We start from the raw sequence: 17,159 nt of genomic DNA, 5'->3' as shown, positions 1-17,159 counted from the left end.
CTTTTTTACATCTACAACTATCATCAGAGCCCTCTGGTTTCTTCCATCACTGTATTGTCCCTTGAAAAGCCTACCAGACCTCTCCAAAGCCTGAGTTCATCGGAGAAAATACGTACCATTTTTCTTTAAAAACACCATCTCCAGACTAAGAATGGTAACACAACTCCTTCAACATTCCAAAACCCTTCTTTGATCGTTGACAACGATGGGCTCTACTTCCGATGGTACCTCTTCCATCTAGTAGATCGGGTCAGACAGATCGTGTCCTCATACTGCTAGGGCGTGTGCTGCTTCATTTGTATTCCGAGGGTTATATTCAAAAGATAAGTGAACAAAGCTGGATCTTTTCCTCTTTATTTCATCAATTAAGTTGCCTATAATCGATTTATCCTCTAAATCATACTTGATTTTTTTAATAGCCTTCCACAACCAGATCTAGAAAGCCCATTTCTTCCCCGAAAACGATAGCTTCAAGACAAGCCTTCGCTTCTACTGTGATCGAATCCTTAGTTCTTCCTAGTGGGTAAGTACAAGATCCCATAACAAAACCATCCTGATCTCTTATAATGATTCAAGTTGTCGCTTTCATTTTCTATTGATAGAATGCTACATCAAAATTAATCTTGCCTTATTCTGCGAGTCTCCAAAAATCCTCTTTTGGTTTAATATTGGATTCTGTAATGGATTTCATTTGATGTTTAATTGTAATGCCCCGAAATTGGGGTTAGAATTATTCAGGCTAGTTGGTTGGATTTGTGGTTCGGTGGGACTTTTAAGTTAGTTTTCTTGCTTTAAAAGCAAAATGAGTCTGTTGATTTAGTGGCTAACTCTTTGGTAGCTTACCTTTGGTCTTGGGTTTGAGTCCACGTGTATGTAATGTGGGAATTATTTTTTAAAGTATTTTTGGTTTTAATTCTTTAAAATATTGTTAATTAAAATTTGAGGAGTTTTGACAAATTTGATATTATTTATTTTGTTTTGTTTTGAAATTTATTTTAATAGTCATAATAAATAAACCTGTTTGGTTGTTAATGATTAATTAAATTATAATTTTTATTTGAATATTTTGATTTATTTTATTAGATTAAAAAAAGGGAAATCCCCAAATGTTTTTCTCATGTTAGTCTATTTTTTTCTCTCCTTCTCTCGCACATTGGTTTCCTTTGCTTCCTCTTTTAGCTTCAGTTTTTATTCTTTTTTTTTGGCCATTGTGTTTTCTTTGTGCTTTTATCCATTTTGTTCTTGATTAACAGTTCATCTCTATTAGAATATCAATATTTGGTAAATTGTGTCTTTTTGGTCGTGCATTAAAGCATTGGTTTCGGTCGTTTCATTAGAGGAATTGTGTGTTCATTTGCTAAAACGCTGAAACGTAACAATTTTGTGGAGGCAAATCGGTCAATTCTTGGAGCTTGAGATCTCGATGTAAGGTGTGTTTTCAAAACTATTGTAGTTAGGGATCAAATTGTTACTGAATTTCATGATTCTCAATCAATTTTGATGTGATTTTGGGGCTACACGAGCAACCACATAGGCGTGTGCTGTACACGGGCGGTTTACAAAGCCTTGTGTCACTATAGGAATTAGGTTACTTTCGTGTTGCATGCTTTGGAGTGGGTCACATGGCCTGGCCACACGGCCGTGTGACTTCTGTTTTGAGAATTTGTCATTTTTCAGACGGGTGTGTCAACGACATGGTTGTGTATTTCAGCCACACGAGTGTGTGATTTAGCCACACGACCGTGTCTACTCCGCTTCCTAAATATGTTAATTTTATCACACGACACAGTGAGTTACACGGTCTGGCCACACAACCATGTAACTCAGTCACACAGATGTGTGTCTCAGTCACACGGCCGTGTGCTTCACTCACACGGGCATGTGTATCATTTACACGGTCGTGTGGCCCTATTTTTGTATATTTTAATTTTTGTTTGTAATTGACCCGTTTTAGTTCCTGTGTAATCCAACGTTTGTTTAAGCTTTTGTAAATGTGTTTGGGATACCATTATTGATCGAGGGAGGTCTAGTAAGGGTGTATTACTGTATGATTTTAGTTTTGTATGTGAGCTCGTTTGATTTAATTATGTTAATTACACAAATGCTTAAATGTGGTGTTTGTTAATTAGATATGTGTTTTCTATAAACTAGTTGCATCTGCATTTGGGATTGGGTTATGTTTGATGAGAAAAAAAGTCTGATTTGGCAGTTTAACTGCGATATTCTGTTGCAGCGATTTTACCACACTATTATATATGTCATCTGATATGCATATTTATATTTGAATGGTTTAGATCCAATATCGTGGTGTGTAGGGGGATGGGCCTACCATAGCCCAATTGTGGTGTACAAGATGGTTGGAGTGGTGTTTTGGCTAGTCGGGTAGGGTTTCTGCTTGTTGCATATTTTACGCATCTGAATTTATGTCTGTTCGTATGAAGGTTAGGTTGTTTATGAAATACTTTGAATAGTCTGTCACGATTAGACAACATGAGTGTTTGAAATAATAAAATTGTGTTCTATTTGTTAATAGAAACATTTCATATATCAGATTACCGGCTTGTATTTTTCATATGTTATCTGTATATATATATTTCTAAAATACTTGTGTTATTTCGTCTTTTTCTATTTGCTTATGTTTCAGACTCACACTAAGCTAGTGTAGCTTATTCCCTTAATTTCTCCTTTTCAGGTAACCTATGAAGTTAGGTGTCGGAATCAGCAAAGTGGAGGTATCAGAATTTCAGGCTTCGGTTTGAGTTTTAAAATAAATTTTATAAAGATTGATAATATGTTTTCATTGGAACTGTAATTAAATTTCATAAGGACTGTGGTTTGAATTTTTCCTTCGGACTATCATTAAGTTTGAGTTTATGGTTTTTGAATTAAATTTGTGATGCTATGCATGAGTTTTAGTATTTGAAAACAATTTTCTAACAAGATAACAAAACTTTTTTCCCAATGTAATATTCTAATTTTAAGTTTAGTTATCAAAACTTTCAAATCTATTTTGGTTGCAAATTTATCATTAAATGTGAATTGGTTCCAAGAAAAGTTTTAGGCGAGAATAAGTTCAACATTTACAAAGCATTTTGGTAAAATTCATTTTTGTTTTAAGTAAGTCACAAGAGAAAAAGATTTTCGAAAATAATTTCTGTGTTTAAATCAGTGTTTTGTTTTGAGCCATTTTAGTGACCAATGTGCCCTTCGGAACCTGGACGAAAGTTCTAGGTCAGGTTTTGGGGTGTTACATTTAGTGGTATCAGACCCAGGTTTGTAAAAGCTCAGTCTGTTTTTTAACGTGTTTGCATGCTTGTGTGTGTTAAAAATATTTTTGACAAAACACATCATTGTTTTGAAAGTGTTTTGTGAAAACAAAATGTCTGAGACTCTGGTGCTGATTTGTGTGAAACTCCGAGTTTATAAGTTTAGATCTGTAAGACTAGAATTGTAGATTCCTTAAGAATTTAGTTTCGAGGTTTGATATGGATTCTGGTGATAAGTAAGTTCGTAAGGAGTTATCTGCTTCTTTGGGACGTGTGTCTGCTCATGAGTCGAAGGTTGCTGTGGTTACGCCAGATACGGGTGGTGATAATTTAGCGGTTGATGCTGAGGCATTGACTCTGTTAGTGAGAGAAGTCTTAGAGAAAATCTTCAAAGCTAGTTTAGAAAGAACCAAGGAAATGGTTTAGGGTAAGTGTGTGGAGTGTGGGAAGAAGAGGTATCGTAGTCCTTTGAGTTCGGAGGCTCGATCTATGAAACGTGTCAGATATTAGTAGGACATCAGTAAAGGTAATATGGAAGGTTTAGGTAGTGGCACGAACGTGTCGGTTTGTGGGCATTATAAGAAGTGTCATCCGGGTTGATACGATTCTGGCTCCGTAGAGTGGTCCGAGTGGTTTATATGTATGATCGTTAAACAAGAAGTATCGTTCGTTTATGTTGCTTGATTTGGGAAGTTGGCTAAGTTTGGAATAGGATAACAATAATAGGATTGAATGGCAAAGTTCAAGATGATAAGGCTTGGTGATCAAAAGAAATAAAGAAATAAAAAAATGGTTCGGGATAGAATAGAGTGAAATGGCTTAAGGTCAAAACTGAACCAACACTACAATGAATGTTGACCCGAGGTTTATAAGACACTTAAGGTGGAATTTGTGATGGATTAGGACCTTGACCCGTTACCTAGGAAGGTAAGAACCAAAGGTATAGTTTTGGGTGAACGCCACACTCAATTTGAGTGATAAGTTCGAAAATAGACTAAGTTTGACGCCACTGACAACATATAAGCCAAGCTAAGTCCTTGAACAAAATTTGAGAGAAGTAATCTCACAAAATAACTCAATATTATTTAAATTGTCAAAAGTCCGAAATACATCTTATGAGCTTCATATTTATAGCTCAAATACATTGCCAGCTGAATAGACAATTAATCACATGAATAGTCAAATGTATTCAGCTTTAATGAGCTGAAACTTCCTTAAAATTTCCAGGTAGCATCCTTGTGCATGTAGGACGTGAATGGTCAGCTTCTAGAGGCCTTGGATTCAGCTGAAAATAACTAAAATGTTGAATAAGCTGAATGAAGTTTGCTAGGTTCGGCCAATGTGTTTATGGAGGTGAATTAAAGCATGCATGTGTTTAGGGAGCTGAATGGGGCCATGCATGTATTTAGGGAGCTGAATGGAGCAGTATGAATTTAGGGAGCTGAATGGAGCATGCATGTAATTGAAGGAGCTGAATGGGGATGCTAGATTAAACCAATGTATTTAGATGCATTAAAGAGCTGTTTTGATCAGCTGAATAAACTTGGAATTTTAATGTTTAGCTTGGGAAGTCATGAAAGCAACTAAGTCTTGGCTGAATGGTCACTTAGAGAACCTCAATCATCAGCAAACTTGTGTAAATCATCATCCATGCACGAGTGCCATCCATTGTATGTACCTGGAACAAATTAAAAACAACAAATTAAATCAATTTGAGACATATTAAAAATCAACAGCAGCAAAACACATTTAATTCAGCTCATAAAATCGGCTAAAGCTATGACAAATTAAATGGATGTAACAAGCTGGACAGATTTATAATATGTACTAACTAACACACATTAAACATAAAATAAGACACATTTAACACGCATAATTAAGATGTCCAGATTTAAACAAAATAAATACTTAGTAATTATTTGAGCTGAACTAACTAATTTAAATAACTTAATTAATTTATTCTATTAGCAAAATAAATGCTTAAACATAATTAAACTGAATTTGAGCTGATTTGAGCTCATAGAGCTAGAGTTGAGCTGAGTTCAGCTTGCGAAAAGCTGCATGGTGAACCCGTAGAACTGGCCAAAACTTCCCCAACGTCTCCAGCCAATGTTTGTTCCATATTTGATGGTCTAAGGCCGAATTAGCTCCCTTCAATGGCTTGGCTCGAGCTTGTGTAATCAGGCCTTGGGACAACACTAAAGAATCCTTGCTCGAGCTAGGGCACTCCTGGGCGTGATCGTATCACGAGTGCATGTCGAAAAAAGTCGGGAGTGTGTTTCAGATGTGGGTCTACGAAGCATCGAATTAGGGAGTGCCCTCGACGACATTGAGACAGGTAAGACTGTAGGATATGTGATTGGTATGTTGTTTGGTTTTTTGGACATAATGTGCTTTCTAGTTGTTTGGTTAATGGGCTGTACGTGTGATAGTGAGGTAGATCCTTTAAGACTGTGCATATGAAATTGTAAGATAAGTATGGTATGGTAGTGCGTCAGGATTAGAGTGCGCAGCAATAGCATAGTGGTGAGTTGTGTTAGGCGACTGTTCGGATAGTTGGAAATTTCGAGGAAGAAATTTCTTTTTAACGTGGTTTGAGTTGTAATGCCGTGAAATTGGGGTTAAAATTATTCAAGTTAGTTGGTTAGATCAGTGGTTCGATGGGACTGTTATGTTAGTTTTCGCACATTAAGAGCAAAATGAGGTTGTTGGTTTAGTGGCTAACTCTTTGGTAGCTTACCTTTGGTCTTGGGTTCGAGTCCATGTTGTAATTGTCTTTTTTAATTATTTTTTGTTTTAATTCTTTAAAATATTTTTAGTTAAAATTTTAGGGGTTTTGACAAATTTGATATTGTTTTTTTAGTTTTGTTTTGAAATTTATTTTAATAGTAATAATAAATAAATCTGTTTGGTTGTTAATGATTAATTAAATTATATTTTTTATTTGATTTATTTTTTTAGATTTAAAAACAAGGGAAGTACCCAAATGTTTTGCTCATGTTATTCTATTTTTTTCTCTCATTCTCTCGCACGTTGGTCTCATTTTCTTCTTTTTTCAGTTTCAATTTTTGTTCTTTTTTTGCCATCGTGTTTTCTTTGTGCCTTTATCCATTTTGTTCTTGATTAACCGTTCATCTCTATTAGAATATCAATATTTTGTAAATTGTTTCTTTTTGGTCGTGCATTAATGCCTTAGTTTCAGTCGTTTCAATAAAGGAATTGTGTGTTCATTTGTTTAAACGCTGAAGCGTAATAGTTTTGTGGAGGCAAATCGGTCAGTTCGTGGTGCTTGAGATCTCAATTTAAGGTGTGTTTTCGAAACTGGTGTAGTTAGGGATAGAATCATTGATGAATTTCATGATTCTCAATCAATTTTGGTGTGGTTTCAGGGCCAGATGGGTAGCCATATAGGCCTGTGTTGCACACGGGCGGTCCACATGGCCTTGTACCGCTATAGGAATTAGTTTACTTTTGTGTTACGAGCTTTGGAATGGGTCACACAGACTGGCCACTCGGTTTTGTGACCTTTGTTTGGGGAATTTTTCATTTTTCACACGGGCGTGTGTCTCAGCCATACGACCATGTTTCCTAGCCACATGGACGTGTGCTTCAATCACATAGTCGTGTCTTTCCCACTTCTTTAATATGGAATTTTTGTCACATAGGTGTGTGTTTCAACCACACGATCGTGTATCTCAGCTACATGGGCGTGTGATTTAGCCACACAGGCGTGTGATTTAGCCACACGGCTGTGTCTACTTTGCTTCCTAAATGTGCTAATTTTATCACACGTCATAGTGAGTTACATAACTTGGCCACACGACCATGTAACTCAGTCACACAAACGTGTGTCTTAGTCACACAACCGAGTGTTTCACTCATACGGGCGTGTGTATTAGTTACACGGTCGTGTACCTTTGTCATGCAGTTTGGACCCTTCCACACGGCCTGACCACACAGTCGTGTGACCCTGTTTTTGCATATTTTAATTTTTTTATAATTGACCCATTTTGGTTCCTATGTAATCCAACATTCGTTTAAGCTTCTGTAAATGTGTTTGGGATACCATTACTAATTGAGGGAGGTCTAGTGAGGGTGTATTACTATATGATTTTAGTTTTGTATGTGTGATTGTTTGATTTAATTATGTTAATTACAAAAATGCTTAAATGTGGTGTTTGTTAATTAGATATGCGTTTCTGTAAACTATTTATGTCTGCATTTGAGAATCTGATTTGGCAATTTAACTGCAATATTATGTTACAGTGGTTTTACTGCACTATTATATATGTCAGCTCAGCTGCATATTTCTATTTGAGTGGCTTAGATCCATTATCGTGGTGTGTAGGGGGATGGGCCTACCATAGCCCAATTGTGGTGTACAGGGTGGTCGGAGTAGTGTTTTGGCTGGTGGGGTGGGATTTCTACTTGTTGCATATTTTACCCATCTGAATTATGTTTGTTTTATGAATGTTAGGTCATTTATGAAATACTTTGAATAGTTTATTGCGATTAGGCAACATGAGTGTTTGAAATAATATAATTGTGTTCTCTTTGTTAATGGAAACATTTCGTATATCGGATTATCGGTTTGTGTTTTTCATATGTTATTTGTATATATATTTTTCTAAAATACTTTTGTTATTTCATCTTTTACTATTTGCTTATGTTTCAGACTCACACTGAGCTCGTGTAGCTCATCCCCTTAGTTTCTCCTTTTTAGGTAACCCGTAAAGTTAGGTTTTAGAATCAACAAAGCGGAGGTCTCAAAATTTTAGGTTTCGATTTGAGTTTTAAAATAAATTTTATAAAGATTGATAATATGTTTTCATTGGAACTGTAATTAAATTTCATAAGGATTGTGGTTTGAATTTGGCCTTCAGACTATCGTTAAGTTTGAGTTTATGGTTTTTGAATTAAATTTGTGATGCTATGCGTGAGTTTTAGTATCTGACTATGATTTTCTAACAAGATAACAAATTATTTTTCCCAATGTAATCTTCTGATTTTAAGTTCGGTTATCAAAACTTTCAAATCTATTTTGGTTGCAAATTTACCTTTAAATGTGAATTGGTTCCAAGCAAAGTTTTAAGCGAAAATAAGTTCAATGTTTACAAAGCATTGTGGTAAAATTTGTTTTCGTTTTAAGTAAGTCGCAAGAGAAAAAGATTTTCAAAAAGAATTTTTGTGTTTAAATTAGTGTTTTGTTTTGAGCCATTTCGATGGCAAATGTGACCTCCGGAACCCGGATGAAACTTTAGGGTTGGGTTTTGGGGTGTTACACTAATTAAACCCACAACCGCCTGTACTCTTCCCTTTTCCCCCTCATGATAGTATTTATTTCTATTGTACCACACTGCCTAAAGTGAGATTGCCATGACTGAACACAAATGTATGTTATTGTTGCTAATGAAAAGAACTAACAATTTTTTTCATGTTTGCTCTGTGTTTGCTTGCGAGGTGTCTACCCCAACCCCATGAAAGACCCTCTTTGTGAACACGCAATCGCGGAATAGGTGCTCCATATTTTCATCTTCCTCCAAGCAGATTGGACAGGCAACATCATTCCTGAGTTTACGAGTCTTTAGGTTACTAAGCATTTGGAGATAGTTATTAGTTAATCTCCATAAGTTTATTCTTATCTTATTGGGAGATTCCAAAGTTTTGTAAAGTAAGCTTTTGTATTTGTTTGTTCTATATCATAATTATTTTGTAGTAGTAGCTCATTTGTAATTAGCCATTTATACCCACTTTGAACTGTGTACTCACCCGACTCATCTCATCGCTATATCAATACGTTTGGTTGTCTCCTACTTACCAACGAAGTAGATAGGACTGCATCTGCTTGTTCCCTATCCAGTAAGTCCTTGTCTGCTTCATAATTCCATGTAAAAGAGTTTTTATCGATTAGGTCTGGTACTTTAGAATAGTTGATGTTTATGCTCTGACCCTTTATTCTTCCATCGCCAGGGGTAGGCAGCCAAGCATCATTCTAGATATTTGTTGATTCATTGTTTCCTATCCTCTAGCCCGATCCTTTATCCAGTAAACTAGGTGCAGTCCAAATGCCTTGTCAAGTAAAAGAAAGCGTAAGCTCCTAAACCTGTATTTAAAATTTTATCATGAGGATAATATTTTAATTTCATAACATGTGCAAACAAACTATTAGGGTTGGTGATTAGTCTCCATCCCTATTTAGCCAACAGGGTAGTATTGAACTTTTTAAGATCCCTAAACCCCAAATGCCTTTGGACTGCACATAGTAAACCAACCGCTCCAATGAATACCCTTATTAGTTTTTAAAGTGCACCACCAAAATTTACAAATCAAACTTTCTAACTCTCTGCAAAGCGACATTGGTAACTTAAAACATTGCATAGCGTAAATTGGAAGTGCTTGTAAAACTGATTTTATAAAAACCTCTTTACCACCAATAGGTAAGTTACGAACACTCCAATACTTCATTTTTTAAATATATCTTTCTTTTAACTCCACGAACGCACCTCTTTTCCTAAATGCTCTGGATTATTTGATATTCGAACCCCCAACACCCCTCCTAAATGCTCCTTTAAATTATCATGCACATTTTTGCTAAAATGAATCAATGACTTTTCAAAATTTACAAGCTAACCGTATATCTTTTTGTACTCATTGACCACTATTTTTATTTCCATTGCACATTCCATCATTGCTTCCCTAAATAATATACTATCATCAGCAAAGAAAAGGTGGGTGATAGATAAATCTCCTCTACCCACTCTAGCTCCTTCAAATTTTCCTTCTCTTTTAGCCTTATGCAGTAGCTTAGAAAAACCTTCTGCACATATAATAAATAAATTTGGGCTTAAGGGGTCTCCTTGTCTTTTTCTTCTCGTTGGTTTGAATTCTGCCCTTTGAACCCCATTAAGCACCACTGAATAGGAAACAATCCTTACACACCTCATCACGGGATATATTCATCTGTTACAAAAGCCTAACATCTTCATCATATCTTCAAGATAATTCCATCCACTCTATCATAGGCTTTACTCATGTCTAATTTCAGTGCAAAAGAACCTGTACCTCATCTCTTCTTCTTTTTGAAGAATGTAGAATTTCATAAGCGATCAGAATGTCATCTGTTATTTGTCTGCATGGGACAAAAGCTCTTTGTGTTTCTTCAATACATAAATGTAGCACTTTTCGAAATCTATTAACCACCACTTTCAAAATTATTTTATAAATGACATTGCAAAAACTTATGGGTCTGAACTGTCCCAAATTTGTAGGAGCTTGTACTTTAGGTATAAGCACAATGTTGGTTTTGTTTATTTCTTCAAAATTCTTACAATTTTTCAGCACTTGAAGACAGTACTTAACAACATCCTTCCCAACTATATGCCATAAATTTTGAAAGAAAAAAGTGTTGTATCTGCCCTTATCGGATACTTTGGGAGGTGCCATACTTTTTAAAGCTTCCACCACCTCTTCTTAACTAAACTCCTTGCATAGCTCGTCATTTAAAGATGTTGTGATATAAGGTTGGATTTTTCTTCCTAGACCATCACATTCTTGCACCAGGTTTGAAGAAAATAGGTTTTGAAAAAAAATTAGTTGCCAGATCCATAATCGCATTGTCACTTTCTACCTATCCACCCCTTCCATCCTCCATATTTCTTTTATAGTATTTATCCTTTTATGATGGGTTGCAAAATTCTGGAAGAAAGCCATGTTTTGATCACCCATCCGTAACTAATTTGCTCTTGCTCCCAAAAAATTTCTTCCTTCCTGGCTTCCATGTTTAGAGTGAGTTGAACCTCCATTATCTCCGCCAAGTTGACTTCATCTAAAACTTCTTTATTCAATTTATTTAAGCGTAGCTTTAACTCCTCTTTAGTTTTTATACGAGATCTCCTATTGGTTTTTTCCCAAACTTTCAATTTTGATTTCAACTCTTCTAACTTCTCTAGAAGGTCTTTCTCCCCCATATTCCAACTTTGAATTATTTGATCTTAAAAATCTTTTTCCAAAATCCAATCAGCATTAAATCGTAACAAGATTTCACCACTCACTAATCATCCCCTACCATTCGTCATTGTATTTAGAATAATTGGACAATGGTCAGAAATACTATGGCTTTGGTGATGAATTGAATAATTTCAGAACCTATCCCACCATAATGAATTTGCTACCCCTATATCAAGTCTTTCATGAATATTTTTGCTTAGTAGTCTACCTATCTCCCAAGTAAACTAGTGACCTGTAAAGCCCAAATCGTTCAGCTCACAATCCTCCAAGACCTCCCTAAATGCCACCATTTCCTCTTCTCCCTTAACCTTCCCCCTCTTTTTTCAAACAAAAATAACACATCATTAAAATCCCCTATTACAAGCCACGGTAACTGATTGCTTCCTTTTAAGTGTTTAAGCAGGTTCCACGATTCCCTCCTTTGATGCTCTATTGGCGACCCATAAAAACCACTAAAATGCCAATACTCATCCCTACTATGCTTCACAACTTCAATGTGTATATGGGAATTAGAATAACTTCTCAGCTTAATCGTTATTCCTTCCTTCCATCCAAGAAAAAGTCCATTTTTCAGCCCATCTATATTAATATCAATCCCGTTTGTAAAACTACATGTTTTCCTTATTGCCTCCATTCTTCTCGAGTTAACTTTTATCTCTATTAGAAAAAAGTTGAGGTTGTATTTATCTCAAGCTGTTCTTAAGACGCCTAACTGTTTGCAGTTGCCCCAGGTTGCGAACATTCCAGCTTAAAATTTTCATTATGACCTGCCGACCTGCTTACTAATGGTGGCTGATAATTCATTGTCCATTGTAGAAATTGAATGATTGTTATGGTAAGTTTCCTCTAGCTGTTGAACCTGTTGCGTTTTCTTCCTATCCACTAGACCTACTAGTCTTTCTTCGAGCACCTCGTTAGACTTTGTTAACATATTATGCACAAACTCGTTTTCGCGCCTCTGATTGCCAACCTCGCTTACTTGATTGATTTTATGGTATCTAAATCCCTCACCACACCTTTCCCTCTCAAACTACTATTAGCCTCCATATCTTGGAACCACATCTGATTCCTTCAACGAGCTTCCTCCATGTCCATGTCATTTTTGATCAGCCCTTTTGGCTCCTCCCGATGCTATCTACTCACAGCTATCGCCTCCCTCCTTAGTGTCGCTCTTAGAGAGATATCCCATCCAAACTAAACTTTTTGAAAGCCCAACAATAGCCGAATAGGGCAAAACTTTCACCGTGTCCTAATTGCCCATACAAGAAGCAAAATAAGGATAATATTTTATATTGAAATATTGCATAATTTGACTTGTCTTTTCCATACGTGACTCGCTTTGAACATCCAAACGAACTCTAATGCGCATAATCTTTCGAAATCCCTTTGCTAATATTTTTGCATCATAATCCAATAATTCCCCTATAAAATTTCCCATTTGTCGTGCCATACCTTCCAACATTGATCCAATGGTAAATCATGAATTTGCACCCAAAAATTCATATAATGAAGGGGAACTTGTAATGGATCCTCCCCTCTCTTTAATTTATGGAATATGATCAGTTGCTGATTAAAGACCCAATGAATATTATCCAACATACTCTTTAGGTCAATCTCACTGTAGAAACGAAACAAGATTCGCTTCTCCTGAATCTTCGATATGGTCCCTTCAATAGGATGCCACCATTCTGAAAGTACATTCCTTAAAGAGCTAAAGTGGACTAAACTCTCTTTTAAAACCTACCTATCAGGTAGAATCGAAACTCATATTCCCCTTCATCCTCCTCCTCTTGCCCTGCAACAGGATCGTCCTCCTGATCATCTAGGTTCAGATTTGCTAAATCATCCTCCATGCCTTGAGAGAACTCTTCACGCTCACAATTTTAATCCTTAATTGAAACCCTAAAAACTAGATACTTATTGGGAAAATCCCCAACCCTACGAATCGACAGACATAAAAAATAGAGAAAACTTAATCGTAGGTACTTTTTTTAAATTCTCTCTTAAAATTTTATTAAAGGGTGTATTTAAACATCATAAAGAAATTATATGAATGAGTAATTATTATCTCATAAGGAATTTTACTTCCTTAGATATGTTTGGCTTACAAAATATAATTACATCGTAATTCTTTATGTCATATTTAGTAGTATAAATTATAATTACACAACTAAAAATTTTAAATTCTAAAAAAATAACATTAATTATTATTAAAATTATCAATAATACTTTAGGAAAAAATTCTCTATATCAACAAAACTTAAAATCAAATCATCGTATATAATATGTTAGTCCAAGAAAGTATTCAATAATGATGCTACATTTGGTTGGAATATTATTTTTATGCATGTTTTAATATATATGTTAGCAATAAAACTAATTCAATTAGTAATATTTAGTCACTTCCATGACTTATTTTTAGCAAAGAGAAAGAAAAATTTTCACTTATTTTGAAGAGGACTTATGTTTTACTAGAGTTTTACTCATCTTTCTAATTTTAATTTTAAATTTGTACTAATTATTCTTCATTTTATATCTAACTATTGTAATACGATGTAATAAATAAGCTTTTTTCTCATGTTATTATCTTTGTAACTAAATGCAAATAAGATCACTAATAAAATTAACAAGAATAATAAATATCCTATGCAATTTTATCTAATTACTCGGCATTTCATTTTGTTAGGTTATTCTCTCTTTAACATTAAACGTATGCTCCTGTCATCATCGATTGGTCTTTAGTCAAGTATAAATAACTCATAATAAGTACTATGTAATTTAGTTAATTATTTAGTGAGTCAAAATGTATGAAAATTATCTCTCATCAATAAAATTTTCGGATTATTTGAATGAGAAAAATAAAATAAAATTTTAAATAAAATGTCCCATGATTCAAATATTATTATGGTATAAAATAAAATTTTAAAATTTAAATTATTTGCAAGCATATTTAGAAAGTGATAGCGTAATTATATTTAAGTGTAATTGTATTTATTTATTCATGTAATTACTTAAATTCTCACTCTCCCTTAAGAATTGGAATATGATTAGACTCAATTCAATAATATCCATTAATTATAGTAATTATCCAAATATAACACACATAATTATAAGCAAGTACACTCCAATCTAATTGTTAATTTGGTAAACTACACTATTAATCACTAATCTGTGGATAAGTTTTCGTTTTGGCCACTTAACTAAAAAATTACAATTTGGTCATTGAACTATTCAAAAGTTTTTATTTTCAAAGTTGCTAGGTGTTTATGTTTCTTTAAAGTTCCACCAGCGAGTTCCAAGCGACGATTCGATGATCGGTATAGTGATATAGTACATGTCAATGAGTAGATGAACATACCTTAGATCCAAATCGATTTAATGGTCAATATTGAAGATTGAAGAAAACATGTGTTTGAATTTTAGTTCGTAGATTTGTGATGTCCAAAGTTGTTTCATAAAAAGAAAACATAACTATAAAAGAGAAAGGAAAGAGAGAGAGCTTCGATTGGTGCAGACAGTATAAACAGAGAAAGCCATATAACATCAATTTTAATAGTCTAATAATTTAAATAAAAATCTTCGAATAGTTTAATAACTAAATTATAACTTTTAAATTAAATAACATTAAATAAAAAGTTACTGATTAATAATTTACCCTCGCTAATTTTACTAATAAAAAAAAAAAACTATTCTACTCAACGGTCAATCTACTTTTAATATGGATCACAATTTATTATTTGAATTTAATATTTCAATCTAATCAAATCCTGCCAAAATGTATTGAATATCAATTGAGCTCCTACTGAACAAATGGTTGAGCCTAGCGACAGATGGAGCAACGGAATAACATAAAGTAGTCCCCACTCCCAAACTATATTTATTGAAGTTATTTTTATATTATGTAGTGTTCAACATTTTAAAATTTCAAGTTTAGGTATTATTTTATGTAAATTATGTATGACTTCTGTTTTTTCTTTCTTTTTTTTTTTTTTGTAAATATTGATATATTTGAATTTTGTTTGATTCATTCTCTTATTCAAATGTATGATTTATTTATAATTTCGATTGTATTAGAAGTTTTCATGGGTCGAGTTAAGATTTGATTTTAAAATATTTCAAGCTTAAATTTGGCTTGTCAAAAAATTATTTTATTTGTTTAAAAATAATAATTTTTTATTAAATTTAATTATAAAATATATAAATATTAATATAATATTATTTTTTATTTGTATTATTTATAAACAATAAAATAAATCAATTGGAACCAACCCGAGGTTAAAATATATAAATCTAGGCTCGATACAAAAAGAACTAGATCGACTAGGATAAGTGCATTGCTTGACCCATGAACACCTCCACCATATATGTGTTGGATTTTTATTTACTTTTTTTTGTTTTTTAAACATATTTTTATTTATTTTTGTATTACAATTGTATTTAAAGTAAATATATTCTTATAAATTATATATAATTTTTTTATATTCATGTTTGCTTTATATTTTATATTCTCTCGTTTCTTATTTATTTTTCATACTTTATGTAATATCCAAAATTATTACATAACATAACATAAATTAAAAGGGTTAAATTAGCTACATATGTAAAAAAAAAAGTTAATTAGTTAAATAGATCATTTTTTTTAATTTAGAGAAATATGTTGTTTTTCAAGAGAGAGTGTGAAAGCGCGTCTAACTGGGTGCACTTTCTGCACAATTGGCAACTGGACACACATTCCCTTTAAGTCGCATTTTCTAACTCTTTTAATATAATTAGTTTCTTTCGTCAGATGATCAAATATTAGTGGTTTTGTCTTTGAATCTTGAATTCAATTTCTCTCCCACTCACATTCATATTTTTTGTTTCAAGCTTTTTATTATTTTTAATTAATGTTTTTACCATATCAACTCCTTTGGTTAAATGGTTAAATAATAAAGATTTTATCCTGAAGTTCTAGTTTCAATTCTTCTTCTAAACACATTTTTAATTTTTATTCATAGTGTTTCAAGCATTTTTATTTTTAATTAAATATATATTATTTCCAATTTTTTATGTATTATTTATTTTTAATTATAACTCTTTTATTCATAAAATTAAATAATAAATATGTAATTATGTAATAAAATATATATTTTACATATACCATTATGTTAAAAACAAATTAATAAATCCTTTATATATAATATCAACATCAACTATTTTTTATATAATTTTATTTATATATAAATTTATATGTCAAATATTAATTTTCTCCACGTATATTGTGGGTATGATGATTTTAATATTATAAAATGAAATAATTATTTCAAATATAATTATTATTATATGTAAAATATTTCAAATATCATTTTTTCATCTACATTGTGGGTATGATATTTCAAATATTTTATATATGAAATATTTCAATTAATTATTTCAAATATCATTATGTTTATATATAAAATATTTTAAATACACATACAAAAATATATAATACTAAAATTTACTACACTCATGATATGGATTGAAAATATACACAAAAATTATATTTACTAAAAATAATGATATTTATAATAATTATTTGATTTTATAAATAAAAGAGTTATTAATTAAAAATAAAAAATTGAAAACAATATATTTATTAATTAAAATAAAAAGATTGAAATAAAAATTACAAATATGTTTAAGAGAGGAATTGGACTTGGAACTTGAGGATGAAATCATTATTATTTAACCATTTAACCAAGGAGTTGATATGTTAAAAATATTAATTAAAAATAAAAGAATTCAAACAACATGAAATAAAAAAAATACAAATGTGAGTTGAAAAAGAATCAAACCTGAGACTTAGGACAAAACCACTAACATTTAACCATCTGACAAAAGAAACTTATTATATTAAAGAAATCA

The sequence above is a fragment of the Gossypium raimondii genome, chromosome 3 (assembly GCF_025698545.1).
Source record: "Gossypium raimondii isolate GPD5lz chromosome 3, ASM2569854v1, whole genome shotgun sequence".
Classification (NCBI taxonomy): Eukaryota; Viridiplantae; Streptophyta; class Magnoliopsida; order Malvales; family Malvaceae; genus Gossypium; species Gossypium raimondii.
Note: the sequence above shows the minus strand (reverse complement) of the source record.